At 33.2% G+C, this 21,148-nt stretch overlaps 1 pseudogene; it reads left to right on the top strand.

Moving 5' to 3' along the window:
* Nucleotides 1-4,470: 4,470 nt before the first annotated feature.
* On the top strand, nt 4,471-5,458 carry LOC148546736 (lectin pseudogene; annotated as a pseudogene).
* The last annotated feature ends 15,690 nt before the right edge of the window (nt 5,459-21,148 follow it).

Below are 21,148 nucleotides of genomic sequence, written 5' to 3'. Positions count from 1 at the left end.
ATATTCTCTCTAATCTTATGCAAACCATTACCAGCTATTTTTAATCCATCTTAAATAATACACTAAAATTTAAAATATGAGCAGAGTAATGAATATAAAAAATTCACCACCACGTAACAACGAATCATACATATTTAAAATGTTTTTCAAGTGATGATCAACACAAGTGTCATTAAAAAATATATTATTCAAAAATAATTTTTTTTTATCAATTTTTTACTCATTCAAAAGTTTAAAAATTTTAGAAGACAATTCAAATTCAATATAAAAAAGAGATATGCGACAAAAAATGAGAATTTTATTATGTAATTTTCAATTCTCATCAACAAAATAGATAATTAAGTATATAAATCACTCATTGTTTATAAATGTCAAAAAATCAGATATTAAGCAAATCCAATTTATAATGGAAACTAAATTTTTTTAAACTTTGCACCTTTTTTGTTGTAAAATTTTATTATGTCAATCTTAATAACTGTATTCCTATTAAAAAGTTTTAAAATTAGACATAAATTTCTCCCCATTTCTAAATCCCTTATTATCATTTGGATTATTTATGTGTGTGTGGGTCCACACAAATTCATTATTTGGATTTCGATTTATATTTATTATGTTCAAAATTGATATTACTTTTGGGGCTTCATTTAGTACGTCATAATGGACATGATTATATAAGCTCATGTTATATTATAACCCTATCTGTCATTGGGTGTAATTAATACGTCTAAAATGTCTTTTTTTTAAAAGATGTTTTCCAGTAATTAAAATTTAACATATATAATCGATTAAATCATGTTATTTTTGTCAAAATTAAGTTAGATAAATTGATTTAACCGAAAAAATGGTGAATCAAATCTTGAATTGGTCTAAATTAATATTATTTTTTTTATAAAAAATTATTACAATATCCTTATTATAGAGAATAATTAAAATACTCTTAATATATATATATATATATATATATATATATTTTAAAAATTTTAAATCCTAATCCTACGATAGAAAAATAAAGGACTAGAATTTAGGATTTTTAAAATTAATATATATAATAAAAGTGTTTTAGTCATTTTCTATAATAGGGTATTGTAGACATTTTTTATAAAATATAATATTAATTAGACCAGATCAAGATTTGATTCACCATTTTTTGGTCAGATCAATTTGTCTAGTCTAATTTTAACAAAAATAACACGATTTAATCGATTATATGTGTTAAATTTTAATTATTAAAAAATATCTTTATAAAAAGACGTTTTCTCAGCGTCTTTATCTGAGTGGCTCCCATTAACTTATCATTGTATAAATTTATTAGGGCTGGCAATTTATACCCTACTTGTAGATATTTAATCCGATTCAATTTGTTCGAGTAGGGTAGGCTATCCGATTCGTTGCGGGTAGAGTAGAGATCGATCCGGGTATGTTTGTGGGTAGGATAGGTAGGGCTGGAAGTGAGCCGAGCTGAGTCGAGCTAGACCAAACTCAAGCTCGGCTCACGAAAATTAAGCTTGGCTCACGGCTCGACTCATTAACAATCGAGCTTATTTCGTAAGCTCAAGCTTGGCTCAACGAAAGCTCACGAGCTAGCTCGAGCTCACGAGTTGGCTCAAATAATAGGAACATAATCTATAATTCTATATCAATAAATTATAACTTATATATATTAAAAAATATTTAAAAAAAATAATATATTGTCTATCTATCAATTATAAATTTTTTATTTATGTCCTACATCAAAATTATATATAAAAAATGATTATAAAATTTTAAATAATTAAGAGTATATATATATATATTAATACGCATATCCTATATGCATTTAATCTATACTTTTAATATTACATATATAATCGAGCCAGCTCACGAGCTAATGAGCTGAGCTTATCTAAGCTCAAACTCGACTCATTTAATTTATGAGCTCAAATCCAAGCTCAAGCTTGGCTCACTAGCTCACGAGTTCAGCTTATTGAACTATTAATGAGTCGAGTTCGAGTTGGCTTGACTCACTTTTAAGGGTAGGGTACGAATTTAGGGTGTATCCTACTCGCACCCTTTATATAACACATAGTTTATAAAAATGAGGTATATAATAAAAGAGATAAGAGTTGAACCCACAACCTCTCTCATGTAAGGACTTAAAATAAATGAGTAATTATTATACTAGTTAGTTAATTTAGTAATTTAATGCATTAGTTTTTATTTTTTATTTTATTAATATGTAAGAAATTCGAAATGATTGAATTTTATATTTATTTTCAAAAAATTTAATATTTCTGCAGGTAGGGTAAGATAAGGTAGAGTTTAAAACTTTAGGGTATGGATAAGATTAGGGTTAAAAAATTCTCAGCTCGCGAATAAAATAGAGTAGAATTTTAATAAAATTTTTAACTCGTGGATAGAGTAAGATAAGGTTCAAACTTTATCCTACCCTACCCATTCCCAACTCTATAGCTTACGCATCATGATCCTTTTATATGTCAAAATGATATAGAACTTAATTATGACTATAGAAATAGTATTTGTCTACAAATAGAAGAAAAATTATATTTCATAAATAGATTTTAACTTTCTTTATTTTTTTCCCTGATTTTTACAATATATATAGTAAATATATTCCAAGTTTTGTGGATTCATTTTATTTTTTCTTATATTTTTTTAAAAGAAATATAAAAAAATTAATTTTTAGTTAATTAATATTAATTAATTTAAATTTTTTTATAATTTAAGATTTAAAATAAAGATTTTATAATTTACAATTTATAATATAAAATAATTTTAAAATAATTAATTGATGTTTGCATAAAAAATAATTTTTTAATATTCTTCTTTAATTAATGTATTTATTAGAAAAATGTTAGAAGGTCATTCAAATTTATTAATTTTGGCCATTATTTAACTATCAATTCAATTTTTTTTAATTTAGTAATCTAAAAACATATTTTATCTCGTACTTAGTGGGTAAATGATGAACAAAAACAATAAATTGTGATAATACTCTTACATCTCTCAATTTATTAATATAAAATAATCTTTCGATACCCTAAGACCCTGCTACCAAAGGCTGGAGGCTACAAAAACAGTTCTACTCTTTGGGTGTCGGCTCCAAGCAGTGGCGGAACTTGAAACAAAATTTTCGGGGGGCCAAATAGAAAATAATTATCAAAATATTTTTTTATATGGACCTCATTTAAGATAAGCTTGTCTAATCTCATCTCTCTGGTTTGGGTGATACTGCCAAATTTAAAGCCCTTTTTCAAGATCTCGTTCCAAAAAGTTAAAGTTAAAGTCATCAGATATAACTTTTTGAACTTTTGAAGGTTATATCTCACTTTCTTTGTGATTCATTAAAGTAGAAGAACTATCTACATGTGTTAATATTGTAAAAGTTATATGTTCTCCTTCTTAAATATTAGCATTCCTCTTAAAAAATGTATCAATTTTTTGATTTTTTATTATTATTTTATATAAAAATTTGAATCCTGTAAAATATATAAAGAAGAAGTTAGAAGGACAAATATTAAAATTTATAATATTTATTGAATTTTTTTTATCAATTTATACAAATACAATAATATTAATACTTATTGAATATTCTATTATTTTTTATCATATAAAAAATTAAATAAAATAAATAGTAAAATATAAAATAATATTAAATTAAATAAATAAAAGATATCTAATTTTTTATATTTGAACCTAAAGATAGAGAGAATGTTGTTTATTGAACTTATTAGATACTTTAAGTCATAGTAAAGTATTTAAGTCAATTGAACTATTTTTTATCTTTTGAAAAAGTACTACTAAATTTTTTATAAAAAGTTTGGGGGCCATGGCCACCCCTTATCTGAACTAAGCTCCACCACTGGCTCCAAGAACTCTTAGCTTCGTATTAGCAGCACCGCACTGCAACTCTAGCTCTCTTGGATATAGAAACAGATCGTCACATTTTGAATTCCACTATATAAGAATAGGAAGATAGTTGGAATTTGGTAGCTATAGGATTAATATCCTTGCCTCATAGTCATGCATTCACATACACGTTGCAGACTTGCAGTACAAATAATTAAAAGTAGTTGGTAGTATAAGCATTTATCATCATGGACGACCGATCTAGCTAAACTAGAATGAAGGACTATATTAGCACGGTCTTCTTCTGGTATTAAGGGATCTCACATTGTAATCCTCAATAATTGAATCGAGTAAGTGATAACGCGTAGTATAGATAAGAAGCATTTATGATAGGTGATGAAGCTAGAGGGTGACGCCATATATATTACACTATGGACGTGACGTAGTGTTAAACTGTTAATGGTTGTTAAAGGCCATGCATGTGAAAAACAACGACCTATCTAATATCTTTTGTATTTTGTTTTTGTTGATCATCACTTGCTACACTACCTATTACGTACCTTAAGAAGGAAGCTAAGGTACTTAATTAGACCAATCGCCACACTATAAATACCGAGCTGGTGCAGTAGGCTTGGCATCCCATCCCAAACTCATACAGATCCCTCGCATCTCATTTCATTTCCAAAAACCACAAAATCATAGCCATGGGTGTCTCATTTAACTTGCACAAATTTGACCCTAAGCACTCCAAGGAGATCCAATTCCAAGGAGACGCAACCATTACCGATCACCATATCATTCGACTCACCAATCTGGACGACGATGGCAACCCACTGGGAAACAGAGTTGGCCGAGTCTTATTCTCCGACCCTGTGCACCTCTACGACCACAGTGGCCTCCGAGCAGGATTTGAAACCACCTTCGTCTTTCGCATCTCAAAACCCTATAACACTGAATATACACCTGGACCTGGTGATGGTCTTGCCTTCTTCCTTGCTAGTGCTGACACTGAAATTCCTCCTGAATCTTCTGGAAAGTTTCTCGGCCTCTTTAATGATGCATCTGACAGAATTGTTGCTGTTGAATTCGATACTTTTTCCAACTCCGATATTGGGGATCCCAATTATCCGCACATCGGAATTGATGTTAACTCTATCAGGTCATCAAAAGTTTGTTACTGGAATTTTCATGATGCAGCGATAACTACTGCAAAAATAACATATAACTCTGCTCATAAGAAGTTAACTGTCCATGTCTCTACATATCTCCACAGCCAACCCGACACTCTTACTTATGATGTCGATTTGAGCACTAAGCTGCCTGAAAAGGTTAAGATTGGAATATCTGCTTCCACTGGACAATTCTCGCAGACTACTGAGATTCTGTCTTGGATCTTCAAGTCTAACTGAAAAGGAACATCGATAGATGTTGACTTGTTGCCAAGTTTGTGTTGTGTCTTTTATTTTAATTCAATAAGGACAAGCCTACTCGTCTTTAGTTTGTCTCTGTAAGTGTTATGCCACTACTGATACAGGCAAGACTGTCCATTGTTGTTGTTTGTGTTTGGATTTGTTTCTTGTTTTATGTGATATATGCATGGATGCTTACTTTATTTTCTTAGTTTTTGCCTTTATTTCTTCCTTCTGTCTTTTCAAAAGTGCAAAACATCCCTTCTAGTAACTAATTTCCTAGCTAGTTAACTGCATGGACAAGGGATCGGGATCAAGCACCAAAGGGAAATATGGTTAGAACAACAAATTACCACAACCATGCTTGTTAGTATTTTGTTGTATGTAGTTTTGATTCACAACTAGTTTAATTATGCTTATGTTTTTGGGAGGCTAAAAGTTTTAGCTTTTAGGTTCACTTCTTACGTCCTAGGTTTGATTATTAGTTGAGAAATTATTTTTCAATCCTACTGAAGAGAGAATAAATTAAATAAAAAATTAATCATAAAATAATAATAAAATTATAAGTAATGAAAAATTATACTCTAAAATAGTATTAAATAAATGAGTACGAGAGTACTATAAAAAATATATATTCTATTTTTTTGTTTGATTTTATAAAATTTGTCATTGTAATTTAGGTGTTGATTTATCTTATTAGAAAAAATAAATTAAATAAAAAATTAATTATAAATAACAACAGACATAATTGGTAAAAAATTATAATTTAAAATTGTACTAAAAAATACCGAGAAAGTACTAAAAAAGTACGATGCAAAAAAGAATATTAAAAAAAGACAACTAACATTTTTACGTATATACCTAAAAAATGATAGAATAATAATATAAGAAAGTAATTTTAATTTTAACTATAATGTGAATTGTTGATCCCATTAAGTAGAGTAAATTAAACAAAAAATAACTATAACTAATAATAGTAAAAAATTATAATGTCCTAACAAAGAATGCTAAAAATATTTAAAAAAATACTATATAAAAAATATATTAAAAAATTATAAAAAATTAAATATATTTAAAAAAATAATATTATAATTTAATTTCATATCTATTTTAGTAATTATCTATCTAAATATGGTAGTTCTTATTTAAATTTAATTATATACTTTACTTTTTTCTTCATTTATATATAATAAATCTAAAGTATTTTTTTAAGAATAAAAAACAAAAGCAACCTTAATTAATTTTGGAACAAACCAAGATTGATATTATGTTTAATTGATATTACTTTAAGGATTCATTTAATTTGGTACCTTAATATTAGGCATGATAATACATGCTCATTATGTTAGACGTTACAACCTTATCTGTCTTCGCCTATGTAGTCAATTTATCAAAATAGAAACCTACATATCATAACCTTCTTATATGTCAACATGATATAAAAATTAACTATGTATATAGAAATGGTACAATGTCTAACAAATAAAAGATAAATATTAATTAAAAAAAATGAATGAATATATATCAATAATAAGCTATCTAACAGTAGTAACAATCATTTTAACTTTGTTTATTTATGATTTGATTTTTAGATGTATTATTTTGATCCTCAACGTTCTAAACGTTCTATTTCAACTTCAAAAATTTTCAAACGCTCTACTTTAATTTCAAAAAAAATTTAAACTGATTAAATATTGTTCTATTATTAAATTTGACAGAAACAATTAACAAATTTAAGAATTAATAGTATTTGATTTTAATATATATGTAAATCGACCTATCAACATAAAAAAAATTCTTTAATTTTAAAGCATTGATGCTCGTTAGGATTTGGATTTTTTTTAAATAAGGAGATCAAGAAGAAGAAATATTACAAAAAAAAATTTTGGTTATATTTTTTCTAACATAAAGAAGAATATATGACTTAACAACAATGTTGTTAATATTTACATTACTCATTTCATTAATTATTCGTGTGAAATTTAATCGTATGACAACATTGAACCAATTTAAAATCTTTTAAGATAAAAATAAGATATTTAAAATGTTAAGAATTAAATTAGAATTACCCAAAATAATAAAAAGGTATATATACTGACTAACACAAAAGATGATAAAAGGTATGCAGAGCTAAAATAAAAGACTAGAGTATATATAAGCAAATGGTAAAGAGTGCGGTAAACTAAAGAGTATTCAAAGCAACAAATATATACAAAAGTCCAAAAACATATTAAAATAGAGATGCAAGTACTGAAAATTGAAATAAAAGTTACTGGAATTAGAACAATTCACCACAAAATAATCTGGCCGATGTATGACGATATCCCCATACTTAAAAATTAGCATCGTCCTCGATGCTCATCAAATCAAGCTGAGTGGAAGGAGTGGTCGCCGTCATCTCCACTGTCTCCTGCTGGGGCTTGGGGCTCTTCCACCTCATTGGCCTGGGCCTCCTCTTCATCAATATCAGTGCCGCCCTCATAACGTTGCTTGTTGCGATGTTGTATCTGGTCAATCCTCTCAAAGAGGCGCTGCACATGACGGTAAATTGGCTGCGAAGTAGATGATTGTGCTGCTGGTATAGATGGTGCTGAAGGTGTTGAAGGTAGTGCTGAGGGTCTTACTACTGCTGAGGATGTGGCTGCCTCTGTAGTGGTGGTGGGTGCCCTACGACCTTAGTGTCTGGTGGATGACTGAGGACCGAACTAGTTGCCATGTGGAATGACTTTCTTCGCACCAATAACTACTGGCCTCTCATCCCCATCCTCCCAGGGTACCTCAGCCTGGTGACCCATCTGCATGATCAAGCAGGGGAATGCCAGATTGCCCTTGACATGGGTCTGGACTAGGGGTGGCAAATGGGCCTAAACCCACCGGGCGGGCCCTCGTAACCCCGCCAAAAAAGGTGGGTTGGGCTGAAAAATTAGGACCGTCAAATAACAAAAGCTCGCCTAACCCACACCGCTTAAACTGCGGGTTTTGGCGGGCTTCCCCGCTGGGTTTAGTATTTTTTTGGCAAGGGGTATTTTTACAATTTTTTTTGTCAAAACCCAACTTCTCCCAAGGTCCCAACCCAACTTACAAGAGAATGAAGATGAAAATTGAGTGTTTTGGATTATGTTTATTTTGCTTTAGGAACAATATTTTTAACTATGTTTTGGATAAAAACTTGGTTTATAATTATGTTTATTAGATATTTATAATTACAAAGACTTTAATGCTTGTGAATATAAAAATTATAATTTATTTATACCTTTAGAAATTATAATAGTTAAAAGTAAAAAATATAAGAGATTTTTTTATGCCTTTATATATATATATATATATATATATATATATATATATATTATTTAATAGTTAAAAGTTAAAAAAAGGATATTTGGCGAGCTTAGCCAGCCGGCCCGCCAGCCGGCTATTAGGCGGGGCAGGCTGGGATTTTGGGACCGCCTCACTAGGCAGGGCAGGCTTCTGGTGGGATGGGGGCAGGCATCCCTGCTTGCCACCCCTAGTCTGGACCATATACCACCTGATGAGTCTTGGAAGGTATAGTTGCTTTCCTTTCAAGATACACCAGAGAAGTACTGCCATATCTGATGGAATCTCAGTCTCATGAGTGTTGGGAATTACATAGTTACTCATAATCTGCTGCCACAGCCTAGCCTCGACGGTAAGATACTTGACCTTTATGCCCTTCGGACTCAGCTTTGACGGTCCATATGCCCATGGACTGTCAGGGTGGATAGCTATAGTTTGGAGGATGGCATCCCAATCAAACTCCATGAGGTAGAGATTACCTCTTCAACCTTGCAAAAATCATCTTTATCAGTTACTTTGGGCTGAAAGTGGAGGATCTCTTCAATTGCTTCCTCTATGACTAGAATCTACCTGCCTCGGAGTTGAACTACATCAAGGGTCACTTGGTAGAAGTTACAATAAAATTCTTTGACCTAAGATGCATTCAGCCCGCCTAAGTCTCGGTCCAAAAATATCCAACCCCGCTGCTCAATCTGGTGTGTAATGCATTCCGCAGCTCAGGTGGTATTTGTAGCTTTCTCTCAACATGGAGGCTCCGATTTTTCAGAAAATGCAGAAACCTCAGCTCACAGTAGAGGTTGGAAAACTTGATTGCATCAGAAGAAGGGGTATTCTGATCAGCCTTCTCCTTCTCACTGAGTTGCCTTTCAGATAACAACTCATCCACTATTTCAGCGGCTGGTTGTGTACGTTTCCTCTTGCTCGAGCTGACCTTAACCTTGCCTTTTCCTTTCCTGTCAGTCATCCTAAAAAATTACAGAAAATGGGGTATGAAATATAATCTAAGGCATACAAGGCAAAAACAATATGATAAGCAGGCAAGAAACAGAAAGACATAGAAAAGAACAGCTTATGTGTGAAATGAGCTCATACAAGTGGAATTGACTTGGAATGTGAATGCAAATAAGAATAAAAATCAGTTAGAATTCTGATTCCAAGCAATCTTATTCAAGGAAAATTAGGTTACTTGTCCGTTAAGAAACAATGTTGCTATGCGTTAAAGAAAAGAGAAAAAAGAGTTAGTTGGAAAGGAAAATTGAAAAGAAAAAATAAAAGAGTTAGTTAAAAATGAAAAGTTAGGAAAAAGAAAGTTAATTGTTATTTTCATAGCAAGCATGGTTCTTAAACTATGAAGATCTTTAAAAGGTTCCAACAGACAAGCAAGCTCACATTCACGTTATCACAATGCACTATGCCAACGTGATACAAATGTATGTGTAGAACACATAAGCAAATGAATGGTGGTCTCAAGTCACTTGGCATAAGCTTATGCAATTGGTGTTAAAAGGGTTAAAGCATTGATGAACAAAGCAGTTAAGGTGATGTCAAACACCAAAATGCAATTAAGCAGGAAAGTCATAAGATTGAAAGAAACAAATAATTCATGTTCTATGTAACTTGAAGTAGTTAAGCATGATAAAAATGGATGAAGCTAGTTACATGGTTCAAATTTCTCAATTTTGTGAATTCATGCAAAGAGGCTCTAATTACAAAAGAATCCAAGTTTTGGTCAATTTGAAAATCAGTTTAAACCTTTCCATGCATATGAGTAAATCACTATTCAAAACAGGCAAATAAGATAAGGGTATGACCAAAACTTGCAAGAAAACTCCTTTGAGGTAGTTTCCAAAAACCATGTAGCACAAGGGTCTATTTGATACAGAAATTTGTCCAATAGAGCTTTGGTGCACCAAATCCAACAATGCAGCTTAAGGAAACAAAATTATAGAAATCTCAGCTTTCAGCAACAAAATAGTAAAACAATAAGCTGGATAATTGATTAATCGAGCTTAGAAACATTCAAAACAAAAGCAACTGAACACTAAACTCAATTAATCAATTGCATAAAAAAACATATTTAAACAATTTTTGGCAGTGGTTCAGTAGTAAACTAGCACATTTCTCAAATTCGCTCAATCAATTCAACTTCCATATGAATGCAACAATAATTAAACACAATTCAGACTTTTATTCATATGAAATAAGCAAACAAACAACTTGGGTGAACCAACAACAGCACCAACGATTCAATCAATAAACCAAGAGATTATCATCATTCAACAAACAAGATTCAGAAAAGATAACCCATTCCAAACAACAGTATCAACATTAAACAGACCTAGAAAATCCACTACGACTAAATTTTAACTACCTAACAACCTAAATCAACTAAAGCAGGCATTTCTAACTAATGCTAATTAAGCTAAATTAAACTAACTAACATAATTAATTGAACAAAAATAAAAAGGGCAAAATGGGGGTCGCGTGTACGCTTAAGTCACGCGTACGCGCGACATGATGCTCTGTTTTTTAAGATTTTTCAACTTTATACACCCAATCGAGCATTCCAACCATCCCAAAAAGTCACATAAATACTAGTAAACCTTATTGAGCATATTAAACTATCAAACAACCGTAGCTAAACTAAAAGAAAGCGAAATTTAAGCTTAGGTACCAATATATACAAAACGAAAAGTGGAAAGAATTTACCATGGTGGGGTGTCTCCCACCTAACACTTTTGTTTATTGTCCTTAAGTTCGACATTTGGGAAGCTCCTTGTCATGGTGGCTTGTTCTTATACTCATCCTTGAACTTCTAACAATGCTTGAATCTCCAAAATGATCCAACATTCCAAATCAATTGCACCAAAATTTGATGGAGTTTCGAACAAGCTATGAGCTCCCAAAATTGCACTTCATGTCTTCCAAGGTCCCAAATCTTGTTCCTACACCTGTCTTCTAGTTGATCCTCAAAATTCCAACTGGGCGACAAGTAATCCAAATTCTCATTCGAGTTCACAAACATCTTCCTAGACCCAAGCAATCGGACTCTACACAACCTTTGAATTTCAACTTTGACCTCTCAACCATAATGAACCTTGAATGGTATTTCCAACCACTAACCATCATTCTTTTGCTCTTAAATCTACAAAGAGCTCTAAGTTGACTATCTGTCTCAAGCAACCCATATTCAAGCGGAATAAGAAAGCTAAGAGATATGAATTTTACCCACTTGAATGAAAGAATGGATGGTGGTTGCTTAGGGAGAGATGTCTCCAACGGTCTTGACAAAGCTATTTCCACTCCCATCCATCCTTTTTGAGAGACTTACACCACTTGACAAGATTCTTCAATTTCAATCTTTTCCTCACCAATTTCTTCTAACTCTTTCCCATCGCTCAAGTCATAAGTTGGAGGTTGAGTAAACTCTATCTCAACATCAGCCTCAAATTCAATGGGAGAACATTCCTCCAACTCGAGGAAATCATACGTGGATGCGAAATCATCATCACTAAGAGATCTAGTTGCTTGGTCCATTTCTTCCAATTCTTCATTCATAATATGCTTTGGAGGTTGCACAACCTCTTCAGCATCACTTTCAAACTCAACGGAAAAAGACTCTACAACTCTAGATTCCTCTTTGCATTCAACATCTCCTAAATCTTCAACCACTTCTTTCTCTACAACAATTTCGGCTTTCTCCACTTGTTTCAATACAAAAGTCCATTCCTCATCCTCCACTTAAGTTTCTAATATCTCTTTCATACTACGCTCTTTAATTGATTCTCCACATTCTCTTTGCTCTTGGAGAATGGTGCGAAGGATGTCATCCATTGGTGCTTGAGGTAGAGAGGAGGGTTCATTGTTTGGTAGAAAGGGTTCACAATTGGAAGGTTGTTCATATTGGTGGAGGTATTAAGGTGGTATATATGAAATTGGTGGTTCTTGGGAGTATATGTGTTGGAACGGTGGTGCCTCTATCGGTCTTCGTTCATAGTAGTCACAAGAGTGTAGTATAAAAGGTTGGCAATATAATGGAGGTGGATTATGGGGAGGAGTTTGGTGGTATGAGGCTAATGAGTATGGTAATTGAGGGCTATGTTGAGGAGGGTATTCATAGGCATATGGTGGTTGTAGTTGATAATCACAAGAAGAATTACCATAACCATTGGATTGGTAAGCACCACGGGACAGATTATGCTAGTATGCCGGAGGAGGTTATTTCCATGAAGATCATTTATATGCTTGAGGCCCCTCCCACCTTTGATTTTCCCATCCTTGATGCAAACCTTCATTGAAATTTCCATTTCCTACAACATAGTGATAACCAAACTCATAGCTAAAAGGGTGACAAATTCATAGTAACAAGAGAAAACCAAAGAAAAAGCTAATAAGAACAAAGAGAACAGAATCCTATAACTAGCAAAAACCAACAAAGAAACTAAAGCAACTATTCACAATATTAACATATATACAACTAACCAATAACAAGTGCACATTTGCAATTCCCCAGCAACGACGCCAAAAACATGATGGAGGGAAATCGTCGATTCGGAATTTTCACAAAATAATCACGTTGCAAGTATAGATCCAAACCAACAAACAACTCTTAATCAAAGTTTAATTTGTTTGTCACAATGCAAACTAATAAAAATTGAGAGTATTTAAACCTTGGGTCGTCTCTCAAAGGAATTGCAGGAAAGTGTGCATATTATTGGTTATGAGAATTTTGGGGGGTTTTTAGTATGATGAACAAGCAAATAAAGCTACAACTAAGGAACTATAAATACTAAAAAACACTCATGGCAAGGATTAAGAGTCAAGGTTTCTTATCCTAGATCATTAACCACAACATGGTAATTACAAAGGGTTAATTCCACTTAGTCATCTTCTAACATTGGAGGGTTAAGTCAAGTGGACATAATTGATCCTAAAACTAACTAACAATCCTAAATTATCAATCACACTGGACATCAATGATATTAAGAAACCTAAGTCCTCAAGCTCAATCCAAAAGTGCTAAAATCTACTCTAAAACCAAACCAAGCATTTTATCAAACACTTAGAAGGCATAAAATGAAAGCATGGCCAAATTACAATAATAATAAAATCTACAACTACCAAATGCAAGATAATAATAATAACAACTCAATTAAACAACAATAAACATAAAAACTTCAAATTTCATTAATAGAAATCAAAAGTAACAAGGGTTCATGAAACTAAAAGTGGCACAAATGAGAAATTAACAAGATGAACTAAGAGAATCAAGGCAATTAAACAAGGAAAAGTAATTGAAACTAGATCAAAGCAAGAATTAAAACCTAAATCTAAGAGGAATTTAATCTAATCTATCCTAATTCTAGAGAAAAGAGAGAGCTTCTCTCTCTAAATTATAACCTAAAACATGATACTAAACTAAACCTAATTGCTCTCCCCTTATTCCTTCTTGAATTTGGCCTCAAATACTTCAAAAATGAGTTGGATTTGGGCATTAAGGAGTCCAGAAATCGCCAACCACATTTTCTTTAAGTGAATCATGTGCTTTGTGTCACACGTACGTGCAAGGCATCCGTACGTGCAACATGGCCAATTCCCAAAGCACGCGTACGCGCAAGGTAAGCGTACGCGTGACCATGAATTTCTTCAAATACTCATTTCTTCTTGAATTCTCCACTTTGCATGCTTTTTCTCCACTTCTTCAATCCAATCTTTGTCTTCTAAGTCTGAAATAACTAAACAAACACATCAAGGAATCAAATGGAATTAAAGTGAATTAAATTTAGCAAATTAAGAGCCTAAAAGCATGTTTTCACTCGTAAGCACAAATTAGGAGAGATTCACCAAACTATGCTATTTCAATAAATAAATGAAAAAAAGTTGATAAAATCCACCAAATTCAATACAAGATAAACCATAAAATTGTGGTTTATCAATGGCAGCAAGTGCTCAAAATGGAGATATATGTATTAATATACAAAGCATATCTATTTCATAGCTAATTGATAGATACATGTTCATGTTAATTAACCATCATAAACTAGTGAGAGCACACAACTTTCAGAATCAGATCATTGCAAATCTAAAATATGATATTCTTGGTTATATAGTGAAGATTGGTTCACTTTAATCTTTACAAGTAACACGTTATTATATAGAAAATTTTGTATGATCAGAATTCACCTCCTTTTATTGAAAGAGGAGAACCCAATGGAGAGCTTGTATCAATAAGCTTGAGATTGAGAAACACAACAATCACTATTATGTATGACGTGGCAGAAATTTGCCGATTAAGAATTTATGGAGAAAACAGTGTTGCAAGTATAGTTCTTAACCGAAGAAAATTTTGCTTATCAATTTAAAAAGAGTTGTCACAAATTAAGAATAAAAATACTGGGAGTAGAAATCCCAGGTCGTCTCCCAACGAGTTGACAAAAGAGTGCTATTTTATTAGTCAGGAATTTTCTGAGAATTTTTTTTAGAGTTGGAGAACGGAAAATTAAAATAATAATTAATTAAAGCAATGAAAATTAATGAGAGAATTTATATAATTAAAATAAAAGCCTTGACCGAGAGAAGATTGATGAATGGATTTTTCGCTAGTAAAGGATTCACAAATAAGTTCTCGTTGCTAGTATAGTTTCTAAACCAACAAAGAATCCTTTCATACAAACATTTGGTTGTCACTAAAGGAAACCTAATAAAAACAATAACCGAAGTATTTAAACCTCGGGTCGTCTCTCAAGGAATTGCAGCGAGGTATGTTTCTTATAATTGGTTATGAGATTGTATCTTTTTGAGTTTTGAAAGGTTGGACAAGGAATGTAAATGGTAAGAAAATAAACTAATAGTTAAGAAGGCTCTTGGCAAGGTATGAGAATTAGACGTCCTATCCTAGTTATCCGTATCAATTGTGATGAGAATTGTTCATTGCTCCCACTTAGTTAACCTCTAACTATAAAGGTAAGTCAAATAGATAAATCAATATGAATCCTCAAGTCCTAGTCAACTCCCAAGGGAAAACTAGAGTTAGTAGAATCCAAATCAACTAGCAACTTTCAATTAACAATCAACAAAGGAGTTTGATAACTCAAGCATCTCTAATTACTCAATTCAAGCTAAGAATGTAAAAAGCTAAATTAAAATCATAAATATGAAATACCTCAAATTGCATTAAATAAAGAAATCAAATCCAACATGGAGTTCATAAACCAAATTGGGAAAATAAATAAACTAGAATGCTAGAATAAATAAAAGTAGAAGAGAAACTAAATTAAAGGAACATTGAACCTGGAATTGAGAAGAAATAAACCTAAAACTAAGAGAAATCCTAAAACCTAGAGAGAGGAGAGCCTCTCTCTCTAGAAAACTACATCTAAAACCTAAAATTATGTGAAGGAATGTTGTGTATAATGAGAAGTGTCTTGAGTCTCTGCTTGTCCCCTGGCTTTAGTCTGCATTTCTGGGCCGAAAACTGGGTCCAAACTCAGCCCAAAATCGCCCCCAGCATTTTCTGCGATTTCTGCAGGTAGCGCATGTCACGCGTACGCGTCAGTCACGTGTGCGCGTCGTTTGGCGATTTTCCTTGTCATGCGTACGCGTCAGTCACGCGCACGCGTCGCTGTGAAATTCTCCAAATCGCATGCACGTGTCAGGTACGCGCGCGCGTCGTTCCTCGCTGGTCAGCTCCTTAGTTTCTTGTGTTCCTTCCATTTTTGCAAGCTTCCTTTCCATCATCTAAGCCATTCCTGCCTGTAAAGCCTGAAAACACTCAACACACGGATCACGGCATCGAATGGTATAAAAGAGAGGATTAAACATAGCAATTTTAAGGTCAAAGAAGCATGTTTTCAATCATCGAGTAAAATTGTGAAGGAATTGTAAAATCATGCAAATTGTATGAATAAGTATGAAAAGACTTGATAAAAACCACTCAATTGAGCACAAGATAAACCATCAAATAGTGGTTTATCAAAGATTAATTGGAAGTTCTATCCTTGTTAGATTTTCTCAAGTATGATAGTAAGAGGTTGTTGTTTTTACTTAGTTAACCCTTACCGAATAAAGAAAAGTCAAGTAATTGAGCTAACTCTTATTCACAAGTCCTAATCCTCTTCTTATGGAAGGACTAACGTTAGTGACTAGAGAATTGGCCAACAATTTCCAATTAAAATCAACACTTGAGTATTCCAACTCAAGGGTATCCTTTTAATCAACTCCCAAGTCAAGTTGGGAGTCTACTCCATTGATATGAATACCATTCTTATAGACATATAAAGGGAATAAAAAGAAGACATGATAATTCGAATAAAGTAATAATAGAAAATTAATTAAAGATAGAAAAATTCTTTACATTAATAAATTCCAAAGCCATAAACATACTTATCTGAATAGGGTTAATGAGTAATTGAAAGAGTAAGGGAATAAGGAAACAAACTAGAATAATGGAAACTTCAACGGAGGTAGTGACTCTTCTCAATATCCAAATCAAAAGCATAAAACTAGAAATCTATGAATGTGAAGAAAACCTAGAGGAGGTAGTAATCTCTCTCTAAGATTCAAAACTAAAACTAAAAACTGTATGAATGAGAATGTGTCAATGTGTGTTGAGTCTCTGCTTGTCCCATGGCTCTAGTCTGTGTTTCTGGGCCGAAAACTGGGTCCAAACTCAGCCCAAAATCGCCCCAGCATTTTCTGCGTTTTCTGCACGTAGCGTATGTCACGCGTACGCATCAGGTACGCGCACGCGTCGCCATGCACATTTGCTTCTCGCGCGCACGCGTCAAGTACCCGCACGCATCGCCGCTCGCTGGTCATCTCCTTTGTTTCTTGTGCTCCTTCCATTTTTGCAAGCTTTCGCTCCATCCTCTAAGCCATTCCTGCTCTATACAGTCTGAAAACACTTAACGCACAGATCATGGCATCGAATGGTATAAAGGGGAATTAAAATACACAATTTAAAGGCTTTAGGAAGCAGGTTTTCAATCATAGAACAAAATTAGAAAGGAATTATAAAATCATGCAAATTGTATGAATAAGTGTGCAAAGACTTGATAAAAGCCACTCAATTTAGTACAAGATAAACCATAAAATAGTGGTTTATCAATGTCATCATGGAAATGTCTCCTTACTCCTTGTTCAAACTTTTGGAGCTCTGCAAATCTCATTTCTCTCTTCTTTGCTGCTTCTCTTAGTGCAACTTTCACTAGTCTTCTTGCAATTCCCTGTAACAATGAAAATGGTTACAATTGATTTGAAATAATTTGCTTACATAAAGAGTGACCTACCTATTAGATAGTACACAGATAGTAAAAGACTTGGAATTTGGTAGAGTCAATTTTTTAGTTTTGTCTGATAAAAAGAATTATAATAGAAAAAGTGGAAAGAACTATAATGTTCAGTGATATGTTCAGCAACAATTGAACTTACAAGAACAAATTCAGCTCAATTCAACGATGTTATCCAGCAACAAAATTCAACTCAATATTCAATAACGTTATCCAGCAACAAAAAACTAAAGCTCAGTGATATGTTCAACAACAATTCAACATACAACAACAAATTCATCTCAATCATAATTTACAATAACAAATTTAACTATGATCATTTTCAAATCCCTACTATTCAGCAAAACAAAATTAGCTAAATCATAATTTCAGCAATAAACTCAACTTTTAATAACAAATTCAAGATATACTAATGATTTACAGCAATAAAATTAAAAGAGAAATAACATGGCCGAAGTTGAAATTCACCTGCCCAGAGACCAACTCATGGCGAAGGAAGCGTTGATGGCCGAAGCAGGAAGACGAGCTTGGGACGGTGACAGAGCGCGACAAAACTTGCGACGGTGACAAAGCGCGACGAGCTTGAGGCGGAGAGAATGGCGAGAGAAGAGACTCAGAGTCAGAAAGAAAAAATATTTTAGAGAGAGGTGAGGGCAAAATTTTTCTGGAGATGAGGGTAAGTCACTACAAGAAAAACACTCATTCAGGTACACTTGAAAATTGTAGCCAAAAGTGAAAAAAAATGATGCCTTAGGCTACGGCTACGCTTTCTGGGCTACGGCTATGCTTTTTGGGGTGATTCCTATTTGGCCGTTGCCTATTCTCAAAGGCTACGCTTTTCTGCACCAAGGGCTATGCTTTTGGCGTTTGGGAATAGGGTGCGCTTTTCAAGTGATGTTGTCCAGGACCAAAGGCTACGCTTTTCAGCTTCTATTTTTACCAAAATAGGCTATGCTTTTCAACGCTACTGCATCACTTGTAAAACGTAGCCACATTGTACACCATAGCTACTCTATATAACCATAGCTACTCTATATAAGTGTAGCCTTAGGTCTCATTATTTTTTTAATTTTTTTTAATTTTCTATATATATATATAATATTCTAATAATTTTTTATACAACATATTATTTAATAATATTATTACATATATAATTTTACATTTTTAATTAAATGAGTTAAATATTATAAAATAAAATTAAACACATAATTATACTAAATAAATTTTTTAAATAATAAAAATTATCCTTACACAATTCAAAGACATAATCTTAAGAAGCAATTAACAATCAAAATATAACTTAAGATAATTTAAGTCATATGAAACTTGTATCACATATCAATTAAAATGCAAAGTTTGCACTCTATATCCAAAAAGAATTTAACAAACAGAAAATCGTTAATCTTCTAACCTTGTCATAATGACTAAAAAATGTTCTGAAGCGCCTTCAAATTCTTCTCAAACACATCTTTTTCATAGTGATCTTCATCACCATCAAGAAAACTCTTGGCCTTAACAATTGTATCAGTGTTCATTTCCTTGTCCATTCCCTTGTTCATTCCCAGCAAGAACTAATTTCCAAGCAGTTACTGCCCTGCTTACAGCTGCAGATTATCATAATTCAAAAAGAGAAGCATGTAAGGATTTTGCATACTGATTCACCACCATACGCAATCAATACAAGATTATGTTGAAGGAAATGACCGGACTACTTACAAATATTCTTTTGACCATTCTCGCGACACATGAAGAAAACAAAATCATAGAACCGAATGAATTATGAAAAGTCTGCCTGGCAAGAGCAACAAATGAAGCACATGTTCCAATTACAAGTATCAGATTAAAGATTAAAAATACAAGAAAACAAACTTTTTTCTTTTTTATTATTCTCATTAAAGTTGAATGCTAAATTCACAAAATCATGCCAATCAGCTTAATTTCTAGTGCAAAAGGGGAAAACGGCGTTGTTTCAAAGAGTAAAGTGAGAATCATCAACCTAAATTGTAAAATTAAAAATGAATTGAGACAGATATATCAATTTTGCACCAATATCCCAAATGCAAAAGGAAAAACCATAAAGTAAATAAAACTGTGATCTTTCCACTGTTATTTAATCATGTCACTCAATCAAACACAACACAACACAACAAAACAAAACAAAAATTTTGGGGGTACCAATAATGGTAGGAAAAACCATGGAAGCTGGAAAACAACATAACTAAGGGTATATCAAATATACAAAGAAAGAAAAGAAAAGAACATTGCTCACAAAAGCTAAACAGAATTGAGGTTGTATTATTGAAAAGATATACGTATAGTTAACTAGTCTAGCCATTTAAAAAGTAAATAAAAAACAATATTTTTAAAAGAAAGCTAAGAATCCCAATTCTAGAGTCCTAGATTGCATTGAAACCATGTGAAAAATTGGTCAATTACCTTGATAAAGGACATTATCATCAACATCATCATCTGCTTGAAAGTTATCAGTTTTGCACTTGATATTGAACCACTTAAGAAGAGATGAGCAGCGACGGTGAAGAAGAGATGAGCGGCAACGCAACAGCTTGGCGACAGAGCACGACGGCAGCGAGACATCCCTTCGAGCTCCTCAGCGGCAGCACAGCAGCCCGACGGTGGCAGAACGGCGATGGCAACAAGCCCTAGCAACGGTGATGGAGCTTCAGTGGCGACAGAGCACCCCCTTCTTCTCTCCTCCATCGCGTTTTCTCTTTTCCTCGAGCTCTTTCTCTCTCACTGGCGCTCGACAACGACGGCGGCGGAGCCCTAGCCGGCGTCGTCCTTTCCTTCCTTCCCTCACTTCTCTTCTTCTTCCCGTTCTCCCACTTTCAGATTTCTTCCTTCTTTCGTGTGTGGGTGGAGTGAGGATGAGGGTGTATGTCGCGTGAGTGAGGGTGACTGGGTGAGGGCAAATTTTTGCTGTGTTTATTTGAGGGTGTGTTGTGCGCGAAAGGGTTGGCGAAGGTGAGGGTTATGTGCGAAGGTGAGAATGGCAAAAGGGTGTGCTTCTGGAGGGAAGAGGGTTTGCTGTGCGCGAAGTGGCTTGTGGGTGTGTGTTCTTCTGGAGGAAATTGAAAGGGGAACAAAAAATTTACTAAGTGTTAGGGATTTGCCATACATACATTAGGCATCACTTTTAAAGCGCTCCCAAAACATAATAAATAAGTTACTTTTTAAAAGCGTTCTCTTTGATACGAAAAGTGAGCCCATAGATATTAACCTATGGCTACGCTTTATAAGTGATTTCTATAATACCTAAGGCTATACTTTTTA

The sequence above is a fragment of the Arachis ipaensis genome, chromosome B9 (genome assembly GCF_059453495.1).
Source record: "Arachis ipaensis isolate K30076 ecotype BB chromosome B9, ASM5945349v1, whole genome shotgun sequence".
Classification (NCBI taxonomy): domain Eukaryota; kingdom Viridiplantae; phylum Streptophyta; class Magnoliopsida; order Fabales; family Fabaceae; genus Arachis; species Arachis ipaensis.
The sequence above is the reverse complement of the archived record's forward strand: the minus strand, read 5'-3'. Positions and strand labels throughout refer to the sequence as shown.